At 37.6% G+C, this 15,882-nt stretch overlaps 1 protein-coding gene across 5 annotated transcripts in view; it reads right to left on the bottom strand.

The window, feature by feature from the left end:
* OXR1 (oxidation resistance 1) overlaps positions 1 to 15,882 on the bottom strand; it is a 451,197-nt gene that overhangs the window by 329,121 nt on the left and 106,194 nt on the right. The gene's annotated exons all lie outside the window — the stretch shown is intronic.

The raw sequence follows: 15,882 nt of genomic DNA, 5'->3' as shown, positions 1-15,882 counted from the left end.
GTCCTCACAAAGTACGCTACAAATTGTACTTTGGCCTAACAATCTCACATCTTACTAGAGATTCTGAGAGATGCTATTCGGAAGAAAGACCATTGTTGCTGCTGGTTGTTCATGTTTCCTGGGCAAAAGAGGCTATAAGGGACATGAAAAAGCACATTTTGACATAGTGGAAACATTCTGGGGTTCTGGTAACTAGAAAAATCTGTGTGTGATCCCTGACTTTGTTCCCTCCTGTATGACCTTGAGCAAAGGCCTTAACAAGTCTGATCCTAATTTTCCTCAAAAGTAAAATGAGGATAATACCAGCCTCATAGAACTTTTATAAAGATATATGAAATAACACGGTAGTATTTGGATAGTGTCCAGATATTATTAGGAACTTAGTAAATGGCTGATTGATAGTATTATTTATTCTCTAGATCTCCAGGTCTAAGAAATAGGGAAATGATTAAAAAGAAAACAAGAAGCTCTGAATTTGTTCTTGTTAAAAATAACACCAATGTTCCATAATCTCGTACATATGGCCTGTTGATTTCCTAATTACTCTTGAAATAAGATAAAGTTAATGTAGAAATGGTGAATATCTTATTTGAAATATTATGAAAAATAGGCACTTCACTCACAGGGGATCATCTCAGAGCTAAAGTGCCCTTTCCAGCATGTTGAGAGAAAACACAAAGGTGGCACACCAGGTCATAAAACTGACAGACATGTTTGACCACAGAAATTTTATCATAACAGAAAATCCCGATAACCTACATATTAGAACAAACAATAGGAAATCAAATAATAAAGATTCTGTTTATATTTCCATTTCAAAGTTAGCTATATACTTAAAAAACTACTCTGCCTTCGTTAGTCATAAAAATCTATTAGTTAATGGAAATGTATTTGCAAGTTACCTCATTTTTCATAGCAAGGCAACACTCAAATTTTCTAGTACTAACATATAATTAAAACAGGTTTGTCTCACCTAGGATATGGAAAATTATACATAGTTGAAAGAATTATAAAAAGAATCATGATTCATTAATTTTTATCACTCCTCTCTGCTGTGGGTATGAACCAGGAGTTTGGCAATTAGCCACTCATATCACTACAGACACTCTTTCACTATTCAGTGTTTCACAGCTACATTATATAAGACACCACATATATTTATAGTCCTAAGAAGAAACAGTATATCTTAATTATTTCATTTTTATTGCATTTTTAATTGGGTGATTTCTTTTCCTTTTTCATTACCATCTGAATCCAATAAAATAATAAGAAAAGAAGAAAAATAGGGCTTCTAATCACAGTCTGAGTGTGTTATCCTTCAGAGAGTCTTCTTTTGGGATAGTGAAATGCTACTTTAAATAACATTTATTAACTATTCACATCTACCGCTGTAGCAACCTTTTTTGAATTATAAGTGTAAAACATGACATATTGGATGAGGCAAATAGCATCAGATTATAAAGCTCAAGATGAGCTGTAATAATTCATTTTTACTTCAATTGTTCCCAGCCAGGTAAACAGCTGGGAGCTGGATGAAATAATGATGATAAAATGCTAGATTGCTACTGTCACAGCTGTATCACCGAACATAATAAAAATTATAGAGATGAAGTATTTCATATTTGCCAAGTCCTCTTTACTATTTTTATTCATCCAATTTCCAAACAAACTCAATGAAGTGCACTGGGATAATTATGGAATTACTGTATCCATGTCAGAGATGGGGAAATCGACTCAGGATTACTCAGCAGGCTTCATATCCACCTGGTAGTTGCTCCCACTTAAACTTAACAACATTTTAGTATTTTCAAGTGGCTTTGGGGCGCCAAAATCATTATGGCAGGTGCAAATAAGGAAAGACAATGGAGACAAAAGTAAAAGATTTAGTATTCCAATTTGGATGAGACTATTTAGTGGGGGCAAGGATTAAACTGAAATTTTAGAGAAAATGAGAGAAAAAAACCCAGGATGTGCATGTACAAGGAATAGTTTCCGAGAATAATAAGAACCAGTGAAGCAGTGATGGATCGGCAGGGAAAAGAACTATGCTTACATAGCTACGTGTACACTCTCGGGTATCTGTATTACAACTCAATAACAGCAACAACAACAAAATCCCAAACAATCTAATTAAAAAAGGGGCAGAAGAACTAAATAGACATTTTTCCAAAGTAGACATCTAAACAGCCATCAGGTACATGAAAAAGTGCTCAATGTCAGTAATCATTAGGGAAATGCAAATCAAAACTACATTGAGATATCACCCCACACCTGTTAGAATGGCAATCAAGAAGACAGGAGATAACAAGTGTTGGGCGAAGACGCGGAGAAAAGGAGCTCCTTGTGCACTGTTGGTGGGACTGTAATCTGGGTCAGCCAGTATGGAGAACAATACGGAGGCTCTTCAAAAAATTAAAAATACAACTACCATACGATCCAGCAATCCATTATCCAAAAAGAGTGAAAACAGGTTACTGAAGAGACATATGCATCCTCCTGCTTATTTGTAACTCATTTCTCTGATAGCGCTAAACCTGGTTCCCATTATCTGCGGTTTACATATATATACACACATAAAATATAATTTCAGAGTTGCTACTGGGTACTCATGTGAGAAACAAATTGGCCAACTAGAGGACAGTGTGCATGCACAGTTCCTTTTGTTTTCAGCTTTATAGTTTCCAGTCAAAAGAGTGTTTTCTAAAGTCAGTTAGGTAAACTACTTTTCTACACTACCTTCAGCAAGGTTATGTCATACATCTGTAAAAAAGTTAGATCTAGTTTTCAGTCTGCATTCTACTCTGGGATCCCCTGACATCCTCGATGATCTTTTAAAAAATGTACATGCATACACTGAAGTTCACATTTGTGATATACATTTCTATGGACTTTAATAAATGCATAGTATCATATACCTGCCACCCAAGTAGTATACACAGCAGTCCCATGAACCTAAGAATTCTCTTACGCACCCCCTTTTATTCAACTACTGCCCCCTCCCCAAAACGCTGGCAACACTGATCTGTTCTCCATCCCTATATCTTTTCCAGAATGTCAAACAAGTGGAACAATACCATATGTAACTTCTTCAGTCTAGCTTCTTTCACTTAACAAAATATATTTATGACTTGTCCATGGCACTGCTAATATCAATAGTTCATTCTTTTTTATTGCTGAATAGTATTCCATCATATGGGTGCACAACACAGGCTTCTCTGTTCACCAGCTGAAGGGTATTCAGGTTGTTTCCAATGTTTAGTGACTAAGAATAAAGCTGTGATAAACATCCTCATACAGGTGTTTCTGCGAATACTGGTTTTAATTTCTTTTGAGTCATTATCTAGGGGTGAGGTCGCTGGGTCATATGTCAAGTAACACTTAATTTTATGAGAAATTGTTTTCTTTTATCTTTTATTTTTTTGCCATTCCAAAAGGTGTGTAGCAGAAAACTTATCCTCCAATTTTAAAGAATGTCCTCCAATTTTAAAGAATGCATCTTTCAAAAAGAGCAACTTGTCATGATCTGTGAGAGGCTGTGTCAATTGCTAGAAATATGCTTCTTCCTTCCTCAACTCTTAGAATAAAATATTGCCTCAAAATGCCCTAATGAATAGTAAATCTTTACAATAATTATCATCTGATTTTTTAGGTAGTGACTCTATTTATAAAATGATTTTCTATGATTTTCCTGAAATGCACATTCTACTACTTTCTTAAAATGTAATTTAAACTGAAATAACTAAAATTATCTAAAGCATATGAAATTATTACTTTTTCTTTGGTTAATAATTTGCTGTGTTTCTGACAGTATACAATATATAGGAATATGAAATCCTAATAACTATATATTATACATTTATATCAAGTATTTAGTATAATTTGATAGTAAAAACATATATATAAAGAAAATTATAGAATTCTGTATAATAGAATACGTACATAAAATTTACTAGAATAGTTACATTTTCAAAGTTCCTATATCAGGTACTTTTTATGATTAAAAATCCAAAATATTTTTAATCTACTCTATACTATATATTTCATTACTCATGAACACCTTCAGGAAGAGAGAAGGTGGAATAAAGAAGTATCCAGATTATTATTTCGGTAACATTTAAGTATTTAGAGAGTTTCAAAAAGATTTAGACTAATATGGTTTTTCGTGACTATTGTTTTACGTAGAATGTTTAAAAATATATTACATAATAGGTGATTTATACTTTTACTCATTATACAAATCAGTAGTTTGAACGAGAAATTCAAAGCATTGCTATAAATTGGTAGCTAGATTATGATTCTTAACTGTTTTGTGGGATTATCCAGGTCCAAGTATGCCATAGTAAGCTAAACAATGAATAACTATCTCAAGTAGCATATGATATGCAAAGACGGTGTTATCAACTTATCATTAGAAAATTTATTTTGAATTATTTCTCTAGTAATAACAACAGATAAGCCAGTGTTGATCCATACTGTTTCTACTATTTTCTCTTTGTGACACATTTGTGAGATCAGCTAGCGTTATAGGTACAGACTGCAGCAATGAAAAGATTTAGGGCAATCAACTCACCACATAAGAGGACAGAAGCAGAAACCCTGTGGAAGCTGTGAATCAGAAAGGGGAACAGTGTCCAAGGTAAGCAGAGAAGTAGGAATGGGGAGGAAGCAGCGGCAGGTCCTCCAGCTCCCCTATTTAGGAAGCAATGCAGTTGTAAAGGGAGCTGGGTAAATGGTTTCGGAGCCACGCACAGCAAGAACACTGTTTCTGTTTAGATTCAATATTATTTGAATTGGTGCATCTAACCAGTGATAACCCTATCCTGTAAAAAAATATCAAGTCCTTTTTATCTTTTCCAGGAAATTACTCTCCTATCCGCCCCTGTTTCTGTAATATACTTAGGGTAATGGGTAGGTTAGAAGAAGATTTTAAACAATTTCCTTCTATAGCTCTTTGGTTAAAAAACATGCAGTGCCCTCTGTCGCCAATTTTTTTTAATGATAATAAATAAATAACATCATCACTGCAAATCGCAAGCTCTATCTTTTAGATATCTGGCACTACCTTACTACTTTATTTACTCTTCAATGTCAACTTTCAACAGATCCTTAAGCTCTAGTATTAGTCCATCATATCTCTTCCTCTGTGACCCTGCTTATGCTGTAACTCACCTGGCAAAAGCCCTCCTCTCTTCACCAATTCAGCTCAATTTTTATCTTCTACAACTGCCTACCACACATCCGCACTTAGCTATGTTAAAGGCAACTCAAATTCAGTATTTGCAAAACTGAGCTCATGAATCCTTTTCCCCAATCCCATCTTATTCCATTGTCCTCTACCACAGTGAACGGGATCATCCTTTGGTCTGTTACATAAAGCAAACACATTTGTGAGGCAAGAATTCCCCATGTGCAAGAAGTCCTCTGCACAATGGGGGAAATTCACTCTCATTCATTACTGGGGCTAGGCGTCCACTGGTTATTCCAAAGTCCTGAGAGCTCACTTAGCAACAGAGCACCCTATGGGCCCACTGCCATCTATGAGTGATGCACACAGTTAGTGCCCATTGTCCTGGTTCTTTGCAAGGTCCTGCAGCTCTGCCGCTTGTAAGTCATGCTTGGGGAAAGGAACTCTGGCGAGGCTGGGAATCCGTCGGGGCACCATGTATCCATTCCTGCTGATGCCTCCCTACCTTGGGGGCAGTGCCAAGGAAGAGTGTAAAGGACCACTACCCTCAATATTTGATTGCTATTTCTGTATCATAGATTTGCAGATGACATTTTCCTTCTTTAACATTTTCTATATTTAAATTTTTTCTCTTTTGTAACTGTATTGCTTTAAGCATCAGAAATAAGTTAGTATTTGGAAAAACTAAAGAAAGAAAACAACTAGGGATCTAAAAAAATGTGCTAAGTTTTTTTAAAAAGTTCTGAGTTTGCAGATCTCAGAAGAATGCACAAATATATTTCTACAATCTATGGTGAAGAGCATTTGTTATGGTATACAAAAAACTAAAGCGACACAGACTTGAAATTTCATTTTGAGTGCATATTTTTATTTGTTACATCTCAGTATTCATTACTCAAAAAATATTTTAAAGAAGGAACACATTTTTCCCTCATGACTCAAGACAAGGAGTGTATGCCTTGGTCATAGAACACTGGCATGGCAGCATTTCAATGAAAATAGTTTATTATTTATTTATACTACCATATGCACAACACCATCTACATAAACTCCGAGCAATGTATGCCCCAATTTTCACTTTGGGTCTTAATCCTGACAGATTCAGATATAGAGTAAAATGTTAAGTTATTTTTTCATCCAATATAATCTCTGCATATTTTTTAAACTTTTAATTGTGGAAAGTGTCCAATATATACAAGAATATGGGAATAATATAATGAACCCACATGATTCAACAATTATCAGCTCGTCAGACATCTTTGACAATTATCAACCTATGGCCAATCTTGTTTTATCTGTTCCTCCATTCACTGTCCTCAACTCCAGTTATTTTAAAGCAAATCTCAGACTTCATAACATCTACATTTCTATATTGTTTCCAAAGGAAAATCCAAGAAGAGATTAATGGTAAACATAAGCAAAATGTTAGATTCAATTTAATAATATTGATTTTCCCTTCTTATATAAAAAGTAGAGTCATAGGTACAAAGTTGGTAGTCCCCTACAGAGAATATTTTTAGGGGTTCCAAAAGATCAAAGGATCAAAAAATAGATCCTTTAGTCCTCCTACCCACTGCCTGCTAGACTTAGAGGCATTTCCTAGGATGAAGGCATCCTCTCTAAGTGTCCCTTGACAAAATACACATAGGTTGTCCATAAGGCAAAATGTAATGAGGTAGCCCATTGATATATCACTTTTTGAGCTACATAGATGATAAGTACCCTCAAGGGGATAGAGCAAAACTGGGAAATGATCACCATGAGACAGAGACAAAAGAAGATATTGTGGAGTTCCTAAGGAGGAGGAAACAAAAGAGGCAGAGGGTACCCAGAAAGAAAGTCGGAGATACCAAAACATCACCTCTGCTAACTTCACAGCTTTGTCCATGTTCCTCTAGATTTCTCTCGGTCAACAAAGAAGAGAAAAATTATAAAGAATATTAACAAGTCATTCGCAATTAGAGCTACTAAATCTAGACTTTGAAGAGGCTAGTCCTTGAAATTTCTAGTGAATCACTCACTTAAGAGAAAACTGTACTGGAGAGTCTTGTGTGTGATTCAATTTGGGCAATCAAGGCATATTGACTTCTAGGAGATTTAGGTCTTCTGGAATAGAAATTGTAAACAATTTTATTACTAGTATCATTATCAAATAAACTAGTTGTTTTTCAATAGGTAACTACTCTGCTGAATCATTTATTCTGCACATATTGTTATGATAAAAATATTTCCGCAGAATAGAAACACAAATATACAGTACCTTCAGAGGTTACACACTACACAACTGGAGCCAGACTGCCTGGGTTTGAAACTTTGCCCTGATGCTAATTTTCTGTGTGATGTTGGAAAAATTGCTTAATCTCTCTGTATCCTGGTTTCCTCACATATAAAATGGAGCATATGGCCAGCCCCAGTGGCCTAGTGGCTAAGTTTGGCATGCTCTGCTTCAGTGGCCTGGGTTCGCTTCCCAGGCACAGACCTACACCACTCATGCATCAGTGGCTGTGCTGTGGTGGTGGCTCACATACAAAATAGAGGAATACTGGCAGTGGCTATTAGCTCACAGTGAATCTTCCTCAGCAAAGAAAAAGGGGGGATAACAACAGTTGCCCCATCTTAGGTCTCTTGTGAGGGATTAACTGAATTAATATATGGAAAATATTTATATAACAGTGCTTAGCAGCTAGTAGGAACTAGATAAATGTAAGCTGTTGCTCCCCGTCCCACCCTTTCACCACCAGGATGTAAGTTCCAGAGAGGCTGGTGTTTTTTGTTCATTAATGTATCCCCAGTGCCTAGTACTGGCACAAAACACTCAATTAATATTTGTTGAATAAATAAATATGTAAAACTTTAGTTACCTTATTATAGAGAAAATTTTAAACATGAATGTACATTACTTATTATGACATTAAAGATGAAACATGCTAAACAATCCTGCTGAAATAAAAATTGTAATTAAGTAAAAACCCTGAAGGGAGAAATTACAAATTCTGTGACTGCTACTTATATTTACGATAGATAAATCTGAAAACTAAGAGCAAGTGAAGCTAATCTATACCCAAAAGGCAGTGATGCTCCAGAGATTTGTCCTTCCAGTTAGTATCTGAAGCCACATACCATCAAATATGAAGTATCAGTTTTATTGAGGTGGAACTTTTACTTCTTTTCAGAAGATAAACTCAATTTTGATGTCAGGTCTATAGCAGAAAATTCACTGGGAAATTGGGAAGATTGGCCTCTCACAAGCTTTCCAAACATATGGATCATTCAATGAATTACTCAACAGTGATTAAAAACGTCAGTTAAAAACTTACTTAGGTGGCTGGCCTGGTAGTATAGTGATTAAGTTTGTGCACTCCGCTTTGGCGGCCTGGGGTTCACTGGTTTGCATCCTAGGTGCAGACCTACCACCCCCCATGAAGCCATGCTGAGGCAGCATCCCACAGAGAAGAACTAGAATGACCTACAACTAGGATATACAATTACATACTGCAGCTTTGGGGAGAAAAGAAAAAAAACAAAAGGAAGATTGGCAACAGAGCTTAGCTCGGGGCCAATCTTCCTCACCAAAAAAGAGCCACAGAAATTAAAAAAAAAAAAACCTTATTTAAGCTCTATAGACATAGACATCTCAGGATTGGTACGTAGATAATATTCAATTTACCAATCAATACCTCACTTTCTTATAAGAAAATACAGCCAAATATTTCTTCTAGATGCTCCATTTCTAGCACTGGAAGTATATGGGACATTTCACAGAATTTAACTTTCCAAATAACCTGAACTTATCCCCTTTTATATAGTGTTAATACATTTTCATGGACATTTTCCCAAAATGATCTTAACTCTTCCTTGCTTTTCTGCACATAGCAGGCATTGTTTGATTAAATTTTATGTTCGATAATTTGACCTTTTCTTATGACTCAGGGTCATCATTACCAAAATTAGTTATTGCTCTGTGTTGTAACGCAGGAACGCCCTCAGGAGTTGTGAGGTTTGGAAAGTTGTTTGTCTTACTAAAGGCTCTGGACTGCTGAGAGTCTTCACTTCTTATTAAAAGGACGGTGGTAAAGAGGGGCTCTACACTGAACACTCCCTTCAGATCCACTGGGCTCTGATTGTAGATGAAGGCCATGAAGTATTCACTCCCACTCCCCAAGAGCTGTGAATGGACTTTCGAAGCCGGCTCTCGGACATCTGAGCTTCCTGGCTATCCCAGGAAGAAATGCTTCTGAAGTGAGAGAGAACAGAAGGATTTTGTTGGGTAAGAGGAGTTCTACCACAGCCCAAAGAAGTTTGCACTATCAGCTTTCCAGCCTAGCTCATTGGTCTAGGCTATCAAAGTAGTGTTAATGGAATTCAACAAGGAGGCTACTAGACTGAGGTAGCCTCAGTAAGCAAATCAAAACCTAGGACAGAGTCAGTGCACTGGAATCCAAGAAAGGGAAACTTAAGAACCACCAATCACAAATAGCCAATGAGGATTTCCCAAATAAAGCAGCAGCTTAAGCTATGGCCAATCAAATAATTTTTTCACTTTGCTTCAACATCTTCTCTGTAGAAAACTTACCCACAGCTCCTGTCAATGAAGCACTCCTAACCACTTTGGGTGTGGCACTGCCATACTCCAACCCGTGTATGCTCAAATAAACTCTTGAAAAATTTAATGTGCCTCAGTTTATCTTTTATTGTATTTAATTTTTTCTGAGGAAGATTAGCCCTGAGCCAACATCAGCTGCCAATCCTCCTCTTTTTGCTGAGGAAGACTGGCCCTGAGCTAACATCCGTGCCCATCTTACTCTACTTTATATGTGGGATGCCTGCCACAGCATGGTTTGCCAAGTGGTGCCATGTCCGCAGCCAGGATCTGAACCAGCGAACCCCGGGTCACCAAAGCAGAACGTGCAAACTTTAACCGCTGTGCCACCGGGCCGGCCCCAGTTTATATTTTAACAATAGGAACCTATGAAATTCAAGGTGCAAGAAAGTAACATGGTAGAATTTCTTAAATGCTGTGCCACTAAACTTCAACTTCAAGAGCTTAAACTCCTGTGAACCTCGGTGGTAATAAATGGTATAATAGTAACATTAGGTCAAGAACAAGGGTTGCAGGTCTTTGAAGAACTGACTGAAATGCACAGGCATGCGGTGGGGACATCCTTGTTCCAGCACTTGCTACAGAGTTAGCCAAGTATTTTGGGGGCCTTTGAGTAGTTTTTTCTGAGACTGGGAAAATAAAGATCATATTCATCTTCATCACATTATCACATTATCTTAAAGCGAACTCCTAGCTTTTACTTCTTGATGAACTCACTGTATTTACCAACATCATCTCTTCCTCCCCCTTGCAATTTGTTGCTTCTAATTTATTATGGTCTGGGAAGCCACAATCTAAGCTTTCTAATATTGGATCTACAATAAAAGTAATATTTGCCTGAGGGGTTTACCCCATGGAAAGCACATGGGCAATAAACATTGCTATATTTATCTTAGGATGGAAGAGAATTTTAAACTTGATTCCTAATCCTTAATGTGTTCTAGGATGGCTAAGATTGCAAAATAAATTACCTTGAGATAAATAAGGTGTTATCATAAATGGATTTAGAGCTCCTGAAGTCACCAGCTTAGTACTGATCTTTTGATGCATTCTACTTAAGTTTGCGATCATAACGAACACTTTCTGCCCAACCTCATTACTTGGAAAATTGAGTGCACTCGTATGACTCGTTTACGGCACGTGCCCTGCGATCAATTAAAATTAAATTCTAGGAGAGATGCAACCCTACGCTTAAATGTTTTTTTTTTTTTTAATTCTTAAAACTTGCCATGTGGGAAAAGAAAAAGCTATTTCTGCTTATGACCCTGGGGTTTTCCATTATCTGCTAAATATTTCAATGCCTTCATAGTGTCATTTTAAAAAAGATTTATAAGTAAAATAAAAACATAAGTAAAAGCTAAATCAACAACCTCAGAGAAACAACAATCTCAAAAGAATGGCTTCCTTTTCTAGACCCATGAGAACAGCAGCACTGGGCTCCTCCTAACGCAGACTGGAAAATGTAATTATGTCTAGATGGAGACACAGTGTTGCTACGGAATTCCCAGGAGGTTTTGGGTATTCAGTGCTGGTTACTTCAGTTGCAAACTTCCACTAACAAACAACTAGAAAGAATGAGTGGTCCGTGTGCAGCTGCATCCCCTGCTATTGGGCATTTATTCCTTACACTGTCTTTGAAATGTTGCTTCAAGGGTGGCTAATCTCCAAATTCAGTAGTTTAATATATCTTCATTTTTATATCTTTGAGACATGGCATTGATGAACTTTCTCAATTTTCAAAGCTCTGTTTTTTGTACTCAGCTTCACATCAATTTCCTAACTAGGACGAGAATCCTTTTACTAACTCCTGAACTTTCCATTTCTAGTTTTACATGTCAGGTGTTTATTCCTCATTGCTGGGTTACTGAAGCAGGTTCATAACTATTCTCCCTTCTCTGTCTTTCCCACCTCCAATCATCCAACTTACCAATTTCATATTAATCTACTGCAAAGAGCCTTTTTAAAAATCTGCTCAAAAGCCATTAGCCCATCCACACAATAGAAGCCTGTCTCCTTGGTTCTTTCTAAGCTTCTGTCTCCAACTTTGTCTTCTCCCATTTCTCTGATGTTCCATTCACCCCAGCTAAATTTGCGGATTCACTGTCTCAATGTCACTCTGCCCTTCTCAGTGACTGTCTACCACCAGGGTTGCCTCCTACACTGCCCTATCCATCCTTCCCTTAAGACCCAATACAATTCCCAACTTCTCCTTGACTTGGGGTGGGGGGCAGGCAGAAGAAAAATAGAGGCAAAAGAGAGACGAGAGGGGCACAGTGGTTAAGTTTGCATGCTCTGCTTCAGCGGCCCGGGATTCGCCAGTTCAGATCCTGGGTGCGGACCAACGCACCACTTATCAAGCCATGCTGTGGGCAGGCATCCTACACATAAAGTAGAGGAAGATGGGCATGGATGTCAGCTCAGGGCCAATCTTCCTTAGCAAAAAAAGAGGAGGTTTGGTGGTAGATGTTAGCTCAGGGCTAATCTTCCTAGGAAAAAACAAAAGAGACAGAGAGAGATGAGAGAGGTGCCAGCCCGGTGGTGTAGCAGTTGAGTTCCCATGCTCTGCTTTGGTGGCCTGGGGTTCACCAGTTTGGATCCTGAGTGTGGACCCATGCACCACTTATCAAGCCATGCTGTGAAGGCATCCTACATATAAAGTAGAGGAAGATGGGCATAGATGTCAGCTCGGGGCTAATCTTCCTCAAAAAAAAAAAAAAAACCAAAAAAACTCCATTATTGCTTCTCCACAATTGAGGGGATTAACATAGTAGGCAATGCTTTTGGGGGCCCTTCTTAATTGTTTAGGTTTATTATTCCTGAAGACAGAGTCCATTATTTTTTGTAAGAAACACATTATCTCCCAGAAATGCAATGCTTTTTGTGAGATGGCTAACTCAGCAAAGGAAGAGAGAATCTCTACTGAAAAACTGGCTTAAGGAAATGTATGAAGCATCTCCTCTCTGCCCCATTCTGGTCCATGATCTTAAAAATCAGAGATTTTTAAACTTGAAATGGGCTTTCTAGTGCAATTTTCTAATATTGGAGGAATGCATTGCCTCTAGAGCATGCATATGTAGAGACTCTTGGAGGTTCCTTTACAGACTTGAAGACCTCTGCCCTAAGAGGCTTCCTGTTCACAGGGAATGTAATCTAGTCAGCTTAAACAGAAACAATTTTATTACAGGGTAGTTAAGTCAAAGTTCCCAACCACATCACCAGATGTTCTAAAGGAAATCTTGCTGCTGCTGCCACCGCTTGCTCAGCAGCTATGATGCCAAAGACTAGACTAGCGACCACAGAAGAACCAAATACCTTTGCTGCCTTTTCTGCACCTCACTTTCACACACTCCAAATCTTAGACAGCTGAATCTGCTTGGCAGAGCCTAGAGCACGAGTAGACCTCTAGCTGCAAGGAAGTCTTGAAAAGGTGCTTTTTTACTTTCCATCCTCTGTAGTATGGGAAGATATGCCAGAATGGGAGTAGAGTGGGTATCGAAGGAGCCAACCTGTAGTGTCTGCCCCATGCAGTCACACACAATGAATGAGTCTGCTTCTCTCATGAATGACAAACTGAATAATGAGGCCATGGAGAGAGCTGATGATGAGTGTAGGCCCTGGAATGAGACTGCTAGGATTCAGCTCACATCTTGGACACCACCTGTGTGATCCTGGGCAGTCACTTATTATTTCTATGCATTTACTTTGTCTACAAAGGGAATATGTATAATTCTCGACTCTCCAGGTTAGTGTGAAGATTAAGTGCATTAAAATATAAAGTGCTTGGAATACTGCTTGTCATATACTAAGTGCTCAATAATGTCAGTTACAATTATTTCTAGGAAATTGTGGCCTTTTTTAAATTTACATGAGCTGAACTAAAATCTGTGTGCATCTATATCAGAAGATAGTTTAAATGGATTGCAACAAATGGAAGATATGATATTTGCAAAGTTCCAGTGAGAATTTTCTCCCTAGACTCTTTGCCAGCATGCTTTTGTACTGCTGCTATTAAAGTATGGAAAGAAATCTGTCATTAACCTGCCTCAAATTAGGTAATTGTCACAGCTTATCACTGCTGTCCCTGTGGAGGGTAATAAGAGCTTTTAGACATCTTTCTTTTCTGAAGGAATTGCACAGTCCCACCTCAGGATGTTTACTTTGAGTTCTGAACAAAACTCTCTATTTCCATCCCTGAAAAAAAATACAGAGTCAAGAGGGGAACTAGGAAGGGAAATAACGAAATGTTCTTTAATATTGTTTTGAGTCAAGAATTTGGGGACAGTAAAATAACAACAAAAATTTTAGACAACTCTCAGTATCTAGATAACTGGAAACTTCCATCTCTATACTAAAATACATTTAGGGCCAGATCAAAAAAGGAGCCTCCCCTGATTTTGGCACACATCTAAAACAGCTCCTTCTGCTATTTTTTGAGCATCTCTGCTTATTAGAAAATTCTTTTACACAAGGTGTTGGAATCTGTCTGCCAATTTTAACCCAGTGGCTAGTTCCACACCCTGGCACTGCATAAACCACTTTCTCCCCTCACATAGAGAATTGTGGTCCTGGGATAGCACTGTCAAGGACTGGCAGCTGTTTATATGTGAGGCAGCATGGCACTGCCATTAAGGACATGGACTCTCATTCTTGCTCCTCTGTGTGATCTCAGGGAGGTGCATTAATCTGTCTGTGCCCATTTTATGATGCGTAAAATGTGTGATAATAAGAATACCTACCTCACTGGATTATGAGAACATTAAATGAGATGCTGTAATAAGCATTAGTTATCACTAATGACATCATCATTACCATCATCATCATTATCACAGGCTCCAAATTAGTCTTAGAGTTAAATAACACCTTTTAATTAAAACATCCTTGTGAGATGCAGTTCTATTTTTATCCACCTTTAATAGACAGGCTTCCTTTTGTCACTCTCTTCCATAATGTGGCAGTAAGTGTACACCATCCTCTGCCTGTGATTTAAGTATTACAGCAGACAGACGCAGTCTTCTTTGCCCATTTGTTCTTTCTCCATACTTTTATTAATGCCATCGATTATGATAGGTATGGGAGCTCATCAGGCTTCTAATTTATATTGACTTTATGGACAAATAAAACCCCTAGGTCTTTTCCCAAGGAGCTGCTATTATTCCATGTGTCTCTCGTTCTATAGCTTTATGGGTGATTTTTGCTATCCTAAAGGTTACATGATAAAAGAATTCTGCTTAGGGACAGCTTTGACTTGGCTTGTGTGATTTATGGGTCCAGACCCTTTAGGTAAATAGGATAAACCAAATAAAGATGATTCCCATAGTACTGAAAATACAACTATCTATCTATCTCCTCCACAAGACTATTAGCTATATGAAGCCCAAGTTTCAGTCTTGAGGATCTATTTATATTTTTTAGCCAAAAGTGTGCACTCAATACATACTGAACTGCTAACCTCTACAGAGTAAAGTAATGGTTTGTTCCCTTTATTATCGACCATGTGCAAGATAATCCTGATAGATTTGTGAACATTGCATCAATTTCTTCACAATGCAGTGTTTCACATAATGCAATGACAAGGCACACATCTGGTTTACAACCAATGCTTCATTTTAATGTAATCTTGTAGCTGCCCAGAGGATGTAATACTTGTCATCGATAATACATTTCCAAACTAATACAGCATAACTTATCACAGTACTGAAAATAAATTTAGATGTACAGCAACCAATGATGCTAACTAACTATGTAAAATGCATGGAAGCTTTACATAGAGAAATTTAAAAACACCTCTCATGCTATAACCCAATTAAAATACCGATCAACAGTATTCTTGCCTCATTACACAAGCAACTCAAGGGGTGACAACTGCTTTTATGATCATTTACTATTAACAATGAGAAAACATGATTTCCATTAAAATAGATACTCTGAAATGAAATGAGCATGCTTTGCAGAGATGTGGTTATCAATCTTTCCTTCCCCATATTCTTTAACTCTTCCTCCTCCCCACCCTTCAAGGCATCCAAGGGGAAAAAAGAGAAAAGAGCATTAAGTTCTTCCTTCCAGGTGAGCCCAGTATTCCTCCTCTCCAGAGTTACTC

Source organism: Equus caballus, chromosome 9 (genome assembly GCF_041296265.1).
Source record: "Equus caballus isolate H_3958 breed thoroughbred chromosome 9, TB-T2T, whole genome shotgun sequence".
Classification (NCBI taxonomy): Eukaryota; Metazoa; Chordata; class Mammalia; order Perissodactyla; family Equidae; genus Equus; species Equus caballus.
This window is presented reverse-complemented; position numbering and strand designations above follow the sequence as displayed.